General features: G+C 51.3%; 1 protein-coding gene and 1 pseudogene across 1 annotated transcript in view; both read left to right on the forward strand.

The window, feature by feature from the left end:
- The window catches only part of PEBP4 (phosphatidylethanolamine binding protein 4), a 211,804-nt gene that overhangs the window by 162,379 nt on the left and 31,136 nt on the right, over positions 1–18,289 (forward strand). The window lies entirely within an intron of this gene.
- Positions 5,148–5,937, forward strand: LOC103002598 (40S ribosomal protein S4, X isoform-like; annotated as a pseudogene).

The raw sequence follows: 18,289 nt of genomic DNA on the forward strand, positions 1-18,289 counted from the left end.
GGGGGCTGTGGGCATGCATCTGTGGGGGGCTGCACGTGCACGCACACGCGCACACACACACACACACACGCCCACACGTACACACACGTATTGGATTTAAGAATAAGGAGCTTTAAAAAAAAAAGAAACAACGCATACCTGGGTCCCATCCACCCATGGAATCCCAGTCTCTTGTGTTTGGATGATGGATACAAGGTGTGCCCTGAACTGAAGCTCAGGTTTGCCACCACTTTTTCGTCATCCCTGGTGTATTCCTTTCAATGATTTCACATAAGGGAAACGGGCTGGAAAAAAAGTTAAGTGAGAAACAGGCAAAGAAACCAAAGAGCATGTCCCCTGGGGAAGAGAAGCTCTGAAGAGGAATTGTAAATTCTTCTGGTGTTTTAAATCCATGAGATCGGACTTCCCTGGGGGCGCAGTGGTTAAGAATCCACCTGCCAATGCAGGAGACACGGGTTCAATCCCTGGTCCGGGAAGATCCCACATGCCGCGGAGCAACAAAGCCCGTGCGCCACAACTACTGAGCCTGCGCGCCACAACTATGGAAGCCCCCGCGCCTAGAACCTGTGCTCCACAACAAGAGAAGCCACCGCAGTGAGAAGCCCGTGCAGCGCAATGAAGAGTAGCCCCTGCTCCACGCAACTGGAGAAAGCCTGCACGCAGCAACGAAGACCCAACGCAGCCAAAAAAATGTAAAAAAAAAAATCCATGAGATCGCAAGTCTTTTCCACATCTCTCTCTTCTCTTGGCACTAAGTACCTGGAATGCAGGGGTCATACAGTGACAGCTGAGCAATGAATGAATGAAATAGTTGAAAAAAGTCACGCAAGGAGAAAAGTTAATCTTGTTCCGTGGGACCCCAGGCAGAGCTACAACCATGGCAGTTATGCTAGGGAGCTAGATGAACTTCTTAACAATAATAATAGCTAAGCTTGGTTAGTTTGGTAGGCTGGGCACTGCTTGACATGTATCATCTCCTGTCATCCTCACAAAACCCTATAGAGCAGGCACTTGTATTGTTCCCATTTTACAGAGGAAGAGGAAACAGAAGCAAAGAAATGTTAAGAAGTCCCCTATCCAAGGTCCTAGAGCTGCGACGTGGCTGTGCTGGATTTAAACCCAGACACTCTTGCTCCAGCGTGCACTGCTTTTAAACACTTACTTAACCATGAGAGCTGCACAGAGATGGTCTGACACTCTGGGAGAAGGTCGCCAACCCTCCATCCCCAGAGGAGCCAGAGCCAAGAATGAACAAGTCATGGTTGGGGACGTCATGAAGGGGATTCAAGCAGCAACAGAAGGGTGGACTAGGTGACTTTCCAGACTTCTTCCAGCTCTCAGAGAAGAGAATTCTGTGTCTCAGTCCATTTGGATTGTTATAACAACTGCCATAGGCTGAGTGGCTCAAAAGACAAACATTTATTTCTCCAAATTCTAGAGGCTGGGAAATCCAAGATCAAGGTGCTGGCAGATCCAATGTCTGGACAGCCACCTTGTATCCTCACATTGCCCCAAGAGAGCAGAGAGAGGAAGCAAACTCTCTCCTGTCACTTCTTATAAGGGCACTAATCCCATCAGGAGGGCTCCACTCTCATGACCTATTCACTTCCCAAAAGGCCCCACCTCCAAATACCATCACATTGATAGTATTAGGGTTTCAACATGTGAATTTGAGGGGAACACAAACATTCAGTCCGTAGCACTCTGTCATTTTATTCCTTTGCCCTGGGTCGCTTTTGTGGGAGAAGAGTTATTTGGAGTTCCTCTATCTGAAGTGGAAAGAGTACTAGCTTGGGAGTCAGGACCCCAGGTTCCAGCTTGAACTGCAGGCAGCTCTGTGCTCTGAAGTTCCTCAACTGTTAAAGATGGGAAATTTCTAACCCCTTCAAGTCCAAGACCCCACAGTTCTCTGATTTAGTGTCGGGGGAGGAAAAGGAAGACCACAGTAGGGAAAGGGGACCCCACTTTGCTCCTTACGCAAAAGCGATTCTACCTTTCTGGGACCCTGACGTCACTTTTATCTTTAGAGACATGATGATTAGAGGCCTGACTAAGAAGAAACCAGTCGGGTCAATATCAGGCCATCCATCCCCATGGAACTTGGCCTTTTTCTCCCTTCAGGACTGAGAACCTGACCATCTAGGGCATCTCAAAATTAATCTTGCTTTTTCTCAACAATGGGCAAGGCCTGATGTCAGAAGTATCCAGAAAAACTGTTGGAGCAGAAGTCTGGCTACATCTGCAGATAAGCGTTTTGAAGGGCCACCCTGCATTTTTGCTGGACTGCTCCCTGCCTCATGGTTTTCCACCCCTCTATTGCTTTTAGAGATGTATATTTATATACATATAAATATCTCTTTCCCTGAGAGACAATGAAGCTCAGCCACTGGGAGTTCAGTGTGATCCTGTAGAATCTGTTATGAAGGAATTTCACTGGGTCGGGGAGCAGAGACTGTGTATTCAGGACATTACCTGGTTAATAAAAAAATTGCACAGCTCCCAGAAACACATGAGATTTCCTTTCCTATTTTTTCCGCTTTAAAGTAACAAAGGGGGGACTTCCCTGGTGGTCCAGTGGTTAAGACTCCGCGCTTCCACTGCTGGGGGCACGGGTTCGATCCCTGGTCGGGGAACTAAGATCCCTCATGCAGCGTCTCGCAGCCCTAAATTAATTAATTAATTAATTAAAAACAAATTAATTAATTAATTAACCAAGGGTATGTCGCTTCCCCCATTTTTGCCAATTTAAATTGCAATTATTCTTTTTTGAGACAATAAGCAAACTAACAGTAAGGGTTAAATAATTTGTTAAAGGGTCGTGGGGTAGAGAGGAGGTGGGGTTTGGAAAGGGGGTTGGGGGGACTGGAATCTGCCAGTAGCAGCAATAAATGCAGAGTTGTGCCTCAGGCATAATATATCAAAGAAAATATAATGCATCCAGCTTAAAACTAATGATTGCCGTATAATTAGATGAGAAGCATTGTGCTATAAATGTGTATTCTTTAGCGTGCTGTGATTTTACTGTAAAAAAAAGAGAGAGAGCGAGAAAGAAGGAGACAGAAAAACACAGAGCCCAGCAACATACTATAAAAAGAACCTTCTGTTGACTTCTCTACTGTTTAGTATTCCTTGGCTGTTCTCCCTTGGGAGTGTGTAATTAGTACTTTATGAAGAGTACATTTAAAGCAGTTTAATATTCACCTCATTCAATCTGAAACAATGTGATCCATGCTTAGACAAATCAGTGCTCCTTGCTGACATAATCTGTCAGAACATTACCTCTGAAAAGACCTTTCAGGAGGTTTGGATGTTAATTAGTTGTCTATCATGTATAAACAGAGCAGTGAGCAGAAGGGGCTCCGACAGGCCAGAGGGATACGTTGGGAAATGCATTTTGTATGAACGCGGCTTGCAGGGGGGTCTTCTCGCTCTCCCCCCCCTCCCCCCATCCCCCCCTCCCCCCATCCCCCCCTCCCCCGTGTCAGCAGCCACGCATGCTTTGGACCTCTTCCGGGCAAGAAAAGAGCTTTACGGTGGCTTCAAGGGGCACCTCCAGCCCCCAGAGGGGACTGGGGATACTAAAGGGGTCCCCTGTACATCACCCCTGCCCCTGACACCTGCTGGCGCCCCAGGAAAGGGCCACCTGCAAGGGTGGCAGGAAGCATGACCTCACAGGCCCACTTGGCTTGCTGGGAGGCTCCAGGCATTGGGCCCCGGCTGGGTCCCACCTCCTGTGTGTGGAGAGAGCCGGGAAGAGATGAAGGTGTTCTGATGCCCATCTCCTTGCTCACCCGAAAGCTCTGCTCCTACGGGCAGCCAGTCCGCTGTAAACAGAGCTGCATGGTACAAAAGAGGACTCCCCAACACGGGAATTCATGCAACTTCGCCCAACAGCCCGGCTTCTCAGAGGGCCGGCAAGGTTCAGAATGTACAGGGCACGGAGTCCAGACCCAGCCTCAGGATGATCCTTTGCCAAAGTGCATCCTGCAAAGGCACTGCCTTTGTGAGCTGTCTAGGGATTTGAACTAGCTGTCCTTTGTCCTGGACTTAGAATGCCCTTGTGCGAAGCGCTTCCTAGCATGTTGAAGGTGCTTACTAAGCAGTGTCAGGACATCATTCTGTTGTTCTTGCCAGGCTCGTGATTCCAAGATGGCATGGCAGCTGGCAGCAGGAACCTTCCCCCCTCAGGGTCAAGCAAGCCCCACCCGCTCAGCTGTGTCCCCCACTGGTCTTCCTTTCCCCACTCCCAGCACCCCACCTTCCTTTAGTGGGCCCAACCCCCACAGGCTCTGTATTCAACATTCTTTCCATGAGCAACCACTAAGCGCCTACTATGTGCACTGCACTGCGCTACATTCTGGGACAGCAAAGATACGTAAGTCGTGGTCTCAGCTCACGGGCCATTTACAGACCCATAAACTTATTATCACAGTTTGGGGTCATTATAACTAGTGTCAGAGAGGCAATATCATTTAGTGGTGGAAGGAGGGCACTGAGGTCATACTGCTTGGATTCAGATCCCAGCCTCTCCTTGGGCAGGTTATTTAGCTGCTCTGAGCCTCGGTTTCCTTATCTGTAAAATGGGGATAAGACCCTTTCATGGGTTTTTGAATGTTAAATGGTATAATTCAGTAAAGTGCTTAGCGTAAGGCGTAGGATGTACTAAGTGCTCGATTAATGTTTGTCCCCCCACCCCCAAATAGTATAACAATCAAAGTGCCTAAAGGTAGAAGAGGGAGATACTAACTGTGCCTGGGTAGTCTTGGAAGGCTTCCTGGAGGAGGTGACATTTGAGCTATGTTTTAAAGGACTGCGTAGAAGTTTACCAGGTAAAGAAGTAACAGGATGGCTTTCTAGATACAGGAACAGTGAATTATAGGTGGAAAGAGGCACAGAAATAAGCAGGGTGTTGGCAATAGGAAGACATGGCCCCTGTGCACCGAGTCACACTGCTGAGTTCCAGCCCGGGAGGCTGGTTGCAGGTGACCCTCCAGAACCAGCCACGGGATGGCACAAGTACACAGAAGAGAGTGCTCCAGGTTCCGTGGCTGGGTGATGATGGGGTTTTTCCAGCAGCCGAGGAACTAGTCCTTTTCACTGTATTTCTCAAAAAGAAGAATCACTCTCTTTTCGTGCCTAGCGCAGCCATGGCTCGCGGTCCCAAGAAACACCTGAAGTACATAGCAGCTCCAAAGCATTGGATGCTGGATAAACTGACTGGTGTGTTTGCTCCTCGTCCATCTACCGGTCCCCACAAGCTGAGGGAATGTCTCAAGGAACAGACTTAAGTATGCCCTAACAGGAGATGAAGTAAAGAAGATCTGCATGCAGCGTTTCATTAAGATTGACGGCAAGGTCCTCACTGATATAACCTACCCTGCTGGTTTTATGGATGTCATCAGCATTGACAAGACTGGAGAGAATTTTCGTCTGATCTATGACACCAAGGGTCGCTTTGCTGTTCATCGTATTACACCTGAGGAGGCCAAGTATAAGTTGTGCAAAGTGAGAAAGATCTTTGTGGGAACAAAAGGAATCCCTCATCTGGTGACCCATGATGCTCGCACCATCCGCTACCATGATCCCCTCATCAAGGAGAATGACACCATTCAAACTGATTTGGAGACTGGCAAGATTACTGACTTCATCACATTTGACACTGGTAACCTGTGCACGGTGACTGGAGGTGCTAACCTGGGAAGAATTGGTGTGACCACTAACCGGGAGAGACATCCTGGTTCTTTTGATGTAGTTCATGAGAAAGATGCCAACGGCCATAGCTTTGCCACCCGGCTCTCCAACATTTTCGTTATTGACAAAGGCAACAAACCATGGATCTCTCTTCCTCGTGGAAAGGGTATCCACCTTACCGTTGCTGAGGAGAGAGACAAGAGACTGGCGGCAAACAGAGCAGTGGATAAAATGATCTCTAAGTGACATGATTGGAAAAGTCTTTGTACTTAAAGATAACTACCACATAATTTTAAAAAAAGAAAAAAAGAAGGAAAGAAAAAGAATCAAGATCTCAAACTTCCCTGGCCTGAGTATCCACCCAAACCTGAACCCACGGGCAGAGCTAGGCTCCCAGGAGGCAGTGGAACATCAAAGAAAGCAGGACCATCCTCTCCCGGCTCCAGCCCCTGCAGCTGTGAGCCTTCCCCCCCCACCCCGCCCCCTTCCCGCCCCAGCATTGCCCCGGGCTCGCTGGGGGGATGGAGGGATGGGCATACAGCCCCCAGCACCCGGGACGCAAAAGTGCTCAGTACGTGGTGGCTCTTATTATTAATGAAAAGAGCTTGCTCTGACCCACACTTTTTTCAGAACTGCTTCCTTCTCTAGTTTTTCACTTGACAACAAGCCAGGACTCAAGAGGACCAGGGAGTCACCGGTGTCCTCTCGGCAAAGCCCTGGGTCCCCCTGGGCCCCGGGTCTATGTGGGGCCTCTTGTAGTCCCACAGACTCCCAGACACCACCTCCCGCCCAAGACAAAGCTGCTGGTGGGACCAAGGTCCCAACCCTACAAGCAGCCCCTCGACATAACCCCAGGTCTTCCTCTCCTCGTGAAACCCTGGGCCTCTGCCTTCCGAGCAGGGCCTTGGTTGGTCACCTTGTAGAATATCCCAGACTCTGGGAGGGTGCTGTCCTCCCCACTACACCAAGGACAGTGTGGGCCGTCCCTCACTCATTGAGCAGTAATGATACCACCCCGTATCTCTCAGGCACCTGCTGTGGGGTAGACGCCTCCTATTGAGAACCCTCACCGCAGCCCTCTGAAGTAAGTAGGCACTATTACAGCCATGAGGCAGATAATTCACTAAGTCCCGGGGAGGTTGAAGAGTGATCCGAAGGCCCGCAGGCAGGCAAGCAGCAAAACTGGGGGTCTAGGCCTTGTCTACTTCCAAACTCCCCCCGCCCCCAATTTCACACTAGGCCAGGCATAGCAAACTACAGCCCGCGGGCCAGATCGGCCAGTTTTTGTAAGACCTGTGAACTAAAAATGTTTCTTACATTTTTAAAGAGTTGTAAGAAAAGAAAGAAAGACACAAAGAACATGTGACCAAAATCGCCTGCGGCCCACGAAGCCTCAAATATTTACCACGTGGGCCTTTGCAAAAAGTTTGCCAGCCCTGCCCTGGAGCCCATGGGGCCACCCAGGGAACATCTGATTCGGGACCAGACGTTGGGTACCAGAGATCCAAGTGGAAAAGCCACAGTAGGGAAGACAGACGTTTGACCAGGACAATGCTGCTGCGTGACTCGCCGCTTCAAAGCCATTTTTAAAAAGATCTTTAGTAGAGATGAGAGCGGGCTGAAGGGAGCACCAGTAATTTCTCTCTCTCTGCAGGCTTTATAGTTGATGAAATTTTTCACACACAATGTCTATTTCATGTAGTTATTATCCCCACTTTTTGAGTGAAAAGTGGAAAAGCTGAGAGGGGAAATGACTGATTTAGGGGCCCCTAGTGAATATCCTCTCCAGGTTCCATGACCTCAAAGCCAGTGTTCTTTCCATCGCACCAGGGCTGCGTCTGAGCCCCAGGGCATCTGGGGAAGGGAAGCAGAGAGACGGTGCCCGGACTGGCCAGGAGGGGAGCTAGTGTGGTGACCATTAGTCCCAGCGCCTCTTTCTTGGCATACAGATTGCCTTTATATGCATCTCAGATTTCCTTTTTTTAACACAAGCCCAGCTATCTTGGAGCTGTTTCAGCCACTGAGTCAGCCCTCAAGAAAAGCACCCCAATTTGCTGTATCCCGGGGGTGATTCTAGCCCATATTCATCAAGCTAAATGACCGCCCTCAAGGGCAGGGATGCCTGATTTCCAGTCCCAGCTCTGCCGCCAGCCAGCTTTGTGACCTAGGACAGGCCAGCATCCCTCTCTGTGCCTCCCATTCCTCCCTGGGAAACGGAGTCCCCACCCACTCCTTAGCCCACATGGGACTGTGGGAAAGTGAATGAGATCATGTCTGTGTGGGGCTTGGCGGAAGGAAGCAGCAGTACAAGGTAGTATTATTTTCTGGGTCTAGCTGGGCAGTTGCCATGAAGCTGCTGAGATGTACAAGTCTTTCAACGGCCTCGGGAACCCATCCCAGGAATGCCATGGGAAGGCAGTGTATCAGAACCAGCTTAGGCTCCCAAGCCACTGGGGAGTGAGTTCAAAGCCCAGCTCAGCCACTTAACAGCTTTGGCAAACTACCCAATTGCTTTCAGCCTCAGTTTCCCCACCTGTAAAATGGGAATAATCCCAATCACAGAGGGCTGTGTGGTTAAGGATTAAATAAACTAATCCCCAGCACTCATGTCTATGAATACCGTGGGCCTTGTCAGGACACCTCTTTGTGGTTTTCCCTGAACTGTCTCCAAATAAGCACAAATGTCCTCCCTCCACGTTCCCCCTCAGGACGGCCTTCTGCAGGAGGGATGGGCTGGGCTTACCAAGCACCCGCTCTTAAAAAAGAAAAGTGAGAACCGAAGCAGTGAGCCCAGGCCTCTCCCGGCATCACCCAGGCAGCCTGTGACCTGCAGGGCCGGGGGTCCAAGGCCAGGGGACTGGGTGAGGCCAGATGTTCCCTGGAGCCCTTTCCCCTTGGGCAGTGGTGGAGAGGGGCCCCAAGTTCTGGACCCAACAGTGCCAACCTTAGCAGCCAAAACTCTCCGGCCGGCCAGCCAGCCAAGGGCAGCAGGCCACAGCGCCCTTCGCCCTCACTAGGTGCAAAATGAAGGGCATCAGTGAGCCCCAGGCATAAATGAACTGTCTTCCTGGCCTCTTTTTGTAGGGCAGGAAGGGACACAAAGTTGGGGGATCGGACACCTACGGAGAAGGTCTCCGGTAGGCAGGAGTGCTGATGGAGCCGTGGTTGAGGTTGGTGGTGGCCCAGGCCAGCAAGGGAGCTGAGAGATCCTTCCAGCAGAGGGTGTGAGAACCAGCCACGAACCAGCCACGAACCAGCCGGGCCTCCTGCAGCTCACACCAAAGCTGTGGAGCCAATCTGGCCGAGACGGTCTGAATTAGTCACCAGTTTGGCAAGGAGTTAAATCAGTTACATAACAGCCTCCCTTGCTCTCCACTGGCTCTCCTGAGCTGGGCTCTCTCGGGGTGAAGGGGCTGGGGTAGTGGGAGGGAGGTGACATTCTGGGAGCCGAGGGGCTGAGGTTCCCGCACCAGCCCTCCCCAGGCCTGCTCCAGCCCGGCAGGGCCAGAAGGAGGCGCCAGCTGTTCACCTCCTGTCTGACTTGGCCCCCACCTGCCTCCCAAACAATCCCTTGCTAGCCAATCCCTTGCTAGCCTTGCAACCCGAGGGCTCCAGGCTCTAAGCATTAGCAGGGAAGATGCCCCAGACGAGGAGTTAAACTGTTTCTCAGCTCCTGGCAGCTCAGAAGCACTGCAGAGCACTCCCAGGCCCACTTCCCCTGCTTAACTTGTTATAAGACATCATTATAATTAACTATTTTCAAGAAGCACTTAGCAAGCACCTTTGGTCGTGCCCTGTTCAAGGCATTGTAGGAGCTACAAATGTGAATATGAAACAGATACACAGCGGCAAAAGTAGCTTGGAATTATAACACCTTTCCTCCAGAAAGGAGAGCACTTTCATATAAAGGAACTCAAAGCCACGGGTCAGATTTAATCCCTGCATAAGGGCTGGAGAAACCAGCCTTGACCTGGGAAATGCCCGAAACGGCGCAGGCTTCTTGTGGCCGGAGTTTCTTGCTGATTTACTCACCCACTGCTCTTGGCTGAACGAAGAACAATAAATGTTTAACAGTATTAATAATGGGTGACCGTGATTGCGACGAGCATGACAGAAATAACGTTAGAGGAGAGTACACGTGTCCCATTTCGGCCCCAAGCCCTTGGGACTTTAATCCTTCCTTTGTCCCTATTGGTACTTCTGTTACACCCACAGGGTAATAGAAAACAGGGGTAGAAGTTTGGGAAACATTCAAGAGTCATTCACGCAGACTTTCTGACTTCAAGCAGGACTTGACTAACTCATCCAGGAAGAGTCACCTTTGCAGCAAGTGGGTGAACACAGGAGCCCATGAGGGGAGCGGGGGCTTTGTGGGCCCTTCCTCCCCCTGCCAAGCCTAAGTTAAGGGAAAGTCCCCAGACCAGGCTCTGGGGAGATTGGTGATGACATCAAGGGCCACGTTCCCTGCTCATCATTCTACCAGATTTGTGACATTAGGAACTGGTAGAGATCTCAGAGATTCCCTAGTCCAGCCTTCATTGTTCAGATGAGAACACAAGAGGCCCAGAGAGGAGAAATGACTCACTTGGGGCCACACAGTAGAGCTGGAACTCCAACTCCCATCTCTCTTTTTTTTTTTTTAAAGCTCATTTATTTATTTTTTGAATATTTATTTATTATTTATTTATTCATTTATTTATTGGCTGTGTCGGATCTTAGTTGCGGCACGCGGGATCTTTTAGTTGCGGCGTGCAGACTTCGTACCTGCGGCACGCGAACTCTTAGTTGCAGCACGCGTGCGGTATCGAGTTCCCCTGACCAGGGATCAAACCCGGGCCCCCTGCATTGGGAACGTGGAGTCTTACCCACTGGACCACCAGGGAAGTCCCTCGCATCTCCTTTTATCACGCCGTGAAAACCGGGCAGGGAGAGGTGATGGAGGACGGATGCAGGGAAGCTATCAGCCTCCCCAGCTCGTGGAGGTCCACACGATCCATAATTCCTGCCTCTCTGGCTCCGTAGCAGGCAGGTGATGGCTTTGCACAGAGGGGGAAGCAGCTGCCCCAAGGAGGACATGCAAGTGGCCGTGACGCCAAGTCAGTGTGTTTCTAGAACAGTGAGCCTTTCCCCTGTGCTCAGCTCCCTAGAAAAGAGCTTAAAGAGGTAAACTACCCTCAGGCCCGCAGGCAAATTCCTGATGAGAATCTGATCCAGTTTCTATCTCCCAAAGATCTATTCGAGTGTCTACTTGGGAAAAGCTTCCCCAGCAATATTTACAGCCAATTAGAGAAAATTAAAGCATTCAGTGGGAAACCTTGTGTCGATTTAGGCCATGCAATCACTCACTCATTCAGCAAACTTCTACAGAGTGTCTACTCTGTGAGGATTCAGTGATGAAGAAGATAGGGTCTCTGATCTTAGTACACCCGCGGGCTAGTAGGTGAGACGGAAGAAGGAGCGGTTACCTCGGGGACTTTAATTGCTGCAATGTAAGACATTTGGGGAGCACAGGAGAGGCGAGGAGTTGGGCAGCTTCTCAGAGGAGAGGCCGGACCCTGGGTGCTCAGGAGCCACCTGGAAGCCACAAGCCCACCCTGGGCAGATGCAATCTGATCCATTTGCTTTTAGGTTTCTCTTTGCCCTTCGTCCTTTCCTCTCCCCCAGAGTTCAGACATTCTTTTTCTCATGGGAACATACCCCCTTAGCAACCCCTAGCTCCTGCCTCTGCCTTCAAACTTTCCTTTCCCATCATTTTCCCCATTTGGGACCCAAACTGAGCCCACACCCTACTGATGAACGGGTAGACTTGGCATGTAGGTTGTGGGGAGGGGCCCCACTAGACTCACCCGGACAGATGTGCTCTGTCCCCCGCACAGCTGTCTGGGCAGCCCATCTGCGCTCACTTCCTGCCTCCCGGCTCTAGCCCCTCACGCCTCCCACGCAGGGGTGGGGAAGTCTGGTCCGAAAGCCAGTATTGAGCCCTCCCACCCACCCACCCACCCACGAGCGCACTAAAGCCAGTAGCCCAGGGCCCTGGCTTCCACCCTCCACCCTCCTCCACAAGGAATGGTGGCCTGGGAAGGACTTCGGCAAGGTGGCCACTCTGGAGGGCTCCGCCTCGGGGTTCAACCTCAGGCTCTGGGCAGCTACGGGAGCTGCCCATCTCTCTAGTTCTCCCAGCAGCGTCTGTCCTTACGAAACACACTACAATATCACTGATCTGATTTCAGTATTTGGTCACAACTAAGGAGTCTGCTTCGCTCTGGCCAAGTGTCTCTGAAAGAAGGAAAACCTATTTTCAAAAAAAAGGTTTGATGTGAAAAGATGTCCCAGCTAAAAGTCTGCCCTTGTCGAGTTGACTCATTGTCTAGGTCCTTGTGGTGCCCCCAGTTTCAATGCTGGGAGGTGGGAGGAAATGGGGAATCTCGCGAGGAAGTGACTTCTCCGGAAACCTGTCTGTTTCTGGGGCGCTCTCAGTTCCCTCCTGGCCCCTGAGCAGGGCATGTGCATTCTCTGGGACTGTAAGGATAATTCAGGCAGCTCTGCGCCTCCCGTGAGCTGAAAATTGTTTAAGGGCAGGAACTACAGCCCCGTAGCCCCCAGCCCTGGCACTGTACATGGTAGGCACTCAATAAGAGTGTGCTGAACTGGGCTACTCCCTGGCCACCTGCCTGCGTCAAACAGGAAAGTGGGGAATCTGATTAACCCTCTCAGTTTGCTCTTAGGAAACTCAAATTGGAAAATCAGGAAAAGGAGAGACATCGCCGTGGTCTGTCTCCATGATGGAGAATGGGGACGGGAGAGTATCGGAGGAATGGGAAATTTGACTGTAAAATTAACAGGTATCTCCTACTCAACCCAGAGCCTTTTCTTTAATACTGTGTCCTAATGCATTAGGAGTTAGGGAGAAAGATGATAAATTGTTCCCTTTTCCTAGAAACGGAAATGTCTTAGGCGTGTGCACAAACCCCAGAATCCTACATCTCCTGAACAGTGGGATGGCCTGGATGGGAACCAGCTTCTCTAAGCAGAAATGAGCCCCCAGAACAAGGGCTGGTGCCAAGAACAAGAGCAAAGCGCTAACCCAGGCTTTCTTGTTGCAAGAAGGTATCGCCTTCCTTGACCGCCATTTTTAAATGAGGGGAAATTCCAATTTGCCCCACTCTTCCCACCACATCCACAGACACACACAGCCTTTGTATATGACTTTAGGTGAGGGGCAGTGCTAGCCTTTCTGCCAGGCTGGAAACCCATTAACCATGGATGTTGATTCAGGTTTTTCACATTGCTCACTTACGCGGCCTCAAGGTGACCAGACAACTGTGGAGTTAGGTTACTTTATTTTCAAAGTGTTTTGCTCAGTATCTAAGAAAGAAAATTTCTTTCACAAAGACGTTCATGTCACCATTTTTCCACTTTACAAATCTGGCCACCGTAACAATGGCGGAGACCCTGAAATTCAGGTCCCAGCCTGAAAACTCTGATCACCCGATAAATCTGAGCTTAATGTAACAGAAGGAGAAGGTGGATGAGAGATGGCTGATGACAAGAGGGTTGGATGACAGCTGGGCAGAAAGGCAGGCTGATAAGCCCGCAGCAGGCAAGGAGCCCCATCCTTGTCCGGGGCCTTTGAGGCAGGCTGCTTGGCAAAAGGAGAAACTCCTTTGTTTTAGGAATGGTAATTTATGCCCCTGTGCTTTCAAACGAGAGCAACCCAAAGTTTTCTTTAAATACACACACACACACACACACACACACACACACACACACACACACCCCTTCCCCCTCCCCCTCCCCCTGCCCCTCTTCCTCTCCTCCTCCAAGGCAAGGCTTCTTTCCATTAGCCCAGTGATTTGGGGCCTCTCTCCCTACTACAGGTTTAAGAGAAAGGGAAAATCCATATTCACCAATTCATCCAGATTATGCCACTAGTTCATCGTGCTAGGGAAGCCCTAGGACCGCACAGATGTTCCTGGGTATCAGACCCAAGGTCCACAAGGCAACTGGATCTTGGAGGGAAGGGACAGAGCTTCATTCCAACCACTTGCAAGAGTCAAAAATAGTCTTGTGGGCCCTCCGAGACCCCCAGAATAACAGCTTCCGTGGGCTTCTGAGTTGAGGACCCCAGCCTCTGCTCTCCTAACCTAGGGACCTAGGTTTAGGGTAGCCACCCTCACCCACCCCAACTCTGTCTAGAAGCAGGAGGCTTGACCTTGGACCCCCTGCAACACGGATCCCTTGGGACAGATTTCACAACCCAGCACTGAGTTTTACTACAAGTTTCAGACAAAGAAGGTGTGTCGGAGCTGAGAGCATGCTTCTGCCCGCTGCGTGGGTGTCAACTTAAATACCTTCTTGTCAACACTTGAATGTGTTGAACATCACTCACAAGGGCATTCTTTAAGAAACCTATTAACTTAATTACCCAGGCTTTTTTTTTTTTTTCTCCCTCTCCCCCCATCCATGCACCTCATAGAAAAATTTGGCTTTCTTCTTTTCTGAGATACTTTTGAGGTAACTCCTCTCCCCTCGGTACTCCCCTCGGTACTCCTCTCCCTTATACCTTGTTTATTTCTCTAACAGTTAGGCAGGGTGGTTGCCCTGGTTAGACTGACTCCTTGCCTCGGGTCCTGGCGCTGCAGGAAGCTAAGAGACAGCAAAGTGTGCCCCTAGCGAAGGGGGAGTGTGGATCCTCTGGCATCCTCTTTTCTAACTGCCGGACAGGAGTGGAAATCTAGAGGAGAGCAGGGAAGGGATAAACCAAGTTCCTACAGGGTCTGCCCCCTCCTTCCTCTAGAAGGGGAGAGAGGATTCACCCGGAGACACAGGTCAATCAACAGGCATTTATTAAACACCAGCCAGGTACCCAGAATGATCCACTTCGATCTTGGAAGAAGAGAAAATTCTGCCCGGGTCAGTTTTTCCAAATCCCAGCTGCATGCACATCCAAGCCCTTGGGGAAATGAAGGACTTAATTTGGTATAAGGTATCTCACACCGGGAATCAGGAGAACCGGGTTCCAGAGCCCCGCTGCCTATAAGTGGTCCTGTGGATGCCGGGGCCCTGAATTGGTTCCTCAGTAAAAGGTAGAGGGTAGACCTCACTAAGGGGTCTCTGAACTCCCTTCAGATCTCATCATCCACGGCTCATCTGTGCTTCCACAGCTGTCGGCAGCTACCCACCTACGCGGGGAATCTGCTCAAACGAAGGGAGGGAAAGGCAATGTCCAGACAGGCAAATGGCGACCATCTCAGAGAGTTGATCCGTGTGCTGTGTCTGGGGGCCAGGCCCTGGATGGGGACTCCCCTGTCCAGGGAGGGAGGAGGTGGGGAGAGGCAGGGGCTGGGGCAGGCGTGGCTCTCAGTTCAAGCAGGGTCAGTGGAGGTCATGAGCCTGGGAAGGCAGCTGTGCTCCTAGGGCTGACATGACAGAGAAGGGACCTCTTGCCCACAGATATGAAGGAAGAAGAGGTACACAGAGGCCCAAGAGACGTGTGAGGGAGGTACCGGCCAGCCAGACCTCAGGCTCCCCTTCACTGCGTTGTGGGAAGTCCGGGCTGCCAGCTATGATAAAGGAAGAACACCCCTCAGCTTTCCTGCCAAAACCGTGCATAACCGAGAAGCAATTTTCAGACCTTTTCAGCTATCCCCATTCTCCTTCCAGGGAAATGAAAGCACGGGAGCAAATTCAGAAACTCCAGCAGAGCTCTGTGGGATACCCCTTTCTGTACCCACACCTCAGACTGTCCTTTCCCTAGTCCCAACAGCGGCTCCCCCCGCCCCAGACTCTCTGTGGACCAGTGTGGGTCCACACAGCCAAGAGGCATGGGTGTGGTGAGTCCCCTGTGTGGAATTCCAGAGTTCGAAGGGACCCAGCGGGTCGTCTGCTCCAGCTCCCTGCTTCCAGGCAGGTCTGCTAAGCGGCTCACTTGCTGGGAGCGCTCCTGCGTGTACAGTGACGGCAGAGAGAGAGGCCTGGTCTCCAGTCAGAGCCTCGCGGCTTCCCAGCAGGAAGGGCTCTTTTCCCGGGAAGCCCTTGCTTGTGGGGAACTCCAGGACTACCTAATGCTGTTCCCACCCACCTGCCCGACTCGGGCCTGATAAAAGCCCGGTTACCTCTGATCCACACACACCCCCGCTTTCTTCACTCACCCCCAGCGACCCCCTCCATCTGTGTGCAGTTGGAGAGGGGGTGGGGCACTGGTGGAGGCTGAGGGTTTGACCCTAAGCACCCAAAGGCTGGATAATTAGGATCTCAAGCCCTCAGTGCCCTCTCCCCCAAGGCATCTAGCATGCACTTTCGCCCTGATGCAACTCTCCGCCAGGGTGGTTCTGTGACCCAGGATCCCTGAGGCTTGGGCACCTTCTGGGGCAGAAGAGAAGGCATCCCATTCTCTCCACACCCTGACCATGTCCCATCACTTACTGGCCGGTGGGCTTCTCTCCCTGCCCCCAGGGGGCTCCTCTCAGTGGTCCCTCCCATCTCATAGGCTTGGAGCCTCCATCTCACCCAAGAAGCCTAAGAACACCCTCTCTCGGGGGATCCCCCCTTATCTCCAAATGTGGGGGACATCTGCGGTGGCAGAGGCTTGGAGGGAGGGCAAAGCAGCAAAGGCTAATTTATTTCCCTTCCACACCTCCGTACGCAGTGTGTGCAAGTGTGTGTGTGTGCGTGCGTGTGTGTGTGTGTGTGTGTGTGTGTGTGTGTGCGCGCGCATCCGTCCAAGTTGTTGGAATTGACTAAGAGTCTAAACATTGCATAAGCCAGGGCCTGGGTCCAGGCGAAACCCCTCCCCTCCCCCCCAGGCTGGGACACACATCCCCTCCAATGCCAGGCTCTGTGGGAGACCGCACGCAGCCTGGGGCTCCTGCTTACAAACTCACACATTCCCTGAGAAAACCCCTGGGGCCTCTGTGGAGAGGCTTCCTGGGATACTTTTATGGCAAAAGAGGAAGTCTGGGGCATCATTGGAACAGTCCGGGCCAAGGATTGGGCAGACGCCCAGCAGACGTAGAGTCAGACCACAACCTTCCCCATCTAAGCAGCCTTCAACCCCTTTCCTAGTCTCAGGCTGTTCAGTTAGGCAGGGTCCCCAGGGTCTCACTGCTGCGCCTCAACCCTCCGCCACACACACACAGCTTTGTGCATGCATGCACACATACATGCATAGGTGACTCACATACATGTGCACACACACACACACACACACACAGTGCCTGCCCTGCTGTTCACACTGACTCGCCCAGATCTGATCATAGCAGGCTCCGGCCCAGAGAAGCACTGAACTAAGAATTGGAAGGAAACCTTGAGGCTAGGGCACCTTCCTCAAGAAATTATTTTCATTATTTGACAGAAGAGTCCACTGAGGCTCCCAGATCCAATGCCCAGGGTCATCCAGCTCCAAGCCCAGAACTCCGTGGCCTCTCACAGGTCGCAGATCAGGAAGCTGAGCACAGGAGGGAAGCTGGGTCCCACAGAGGTTTGGGGGAGAGGCAGGGCCTCGACAAGGAGGGGCACCTCCAGGGGGTCCAGCACTACGTATCATTTAGAGCTCTGATGTCCAGCTCAGTAGCTACCAGCCACAGGTGCCAATTAAAATTAAAATTAATTAAAAATTTTTTAAATGTTTAAAAATTCAGTTCCTCAGCAGCACAAGCCGCATTTGAAGTGTTCAATAGCCACATGTGGCTAGCAGCTACTATATAAGACAGCAAGGATCTAGAACATTTCCATCATCACAGAATGTTGTATTGGATGGATAGTGCCGATCAGGAGGAGGTAGACTAGGGGAGCCAATATGAAGAAATTGGTTTCCTGATAGAAGGCTGAGGTCCATGTAGGAAGGAGAGGAGGAGAAAGTGGAGAAGAGGGCAGAAGAGAGGGGTGAAGAGGAAGAGACTGGAGAGAAGAGAGAACAGAGGAGGAAGAGGCTACAATAAGAGAGAAGGGGAGGAAAGCAAGGGAAATCCTGTGGTCGAGAGCTGACCAGCTACTCCTAATCTGGGAGACCGACACTCTCCCCCACCCTGCTCCATAAAGGCCAGAGAACAGAATCACAGAACCTACGGTCAGGGGCCACAGATACGGCATCTGGTGGTTTTCCAGACCTGAAGAGCCCAACCTGTCCCCAAATGGATCAGCCCTTGTGACCAGGCCTCTCTCCATCCCCCACAGTGGCTTTCACACCTGGGCTCCTGGATTCACAGAGATATGGCCCAGCTCCTTCCATTGGCAGGGGGTGAGGGACACATCTAACAGGGATGGCCCTGAGGCCCTTTCACAGATCACTGCAGCAAAAATGTTTCCTGGGAAAAAAGAAGGAAGCAAACAAGCGAACTGAATCTAGTGAAATATAAATGCTTCTTCTGCCACAGGTTGGGTTCATTTTTCAAGCCAGGGGACAGCATCTTGACTCAGTCCCATAGACATATAATCCATTTTGTCACTTTCTCCTACATTCTTCTAAGCAAGCATTTGAGAGGCAGCATTGAACTGGGTGAAGAGAATCACGTCTGAAATCAGCAATATCTGGGTTTAATCCCACTTCTGCCACCTAATGACCTGAACAAGTGGCTGCTCTCCCCCAGCCTGTTTCCTG

This window comes from Balaenoptera acutorostrata, chromosome 6 (assembly GCF_949987535.1).
Source record: "Balaenoptera acutorostrata chromosome 6, mBalAcu1.1, whole genome shotgun sequence".
Taxonomy (NCBI): Eukaryota; Metazoa; Chordata; class Mammalia; order Artiodactyla; family Balaenopteridae; genus Balaenoptera; species Balaenoptera acutorostrata.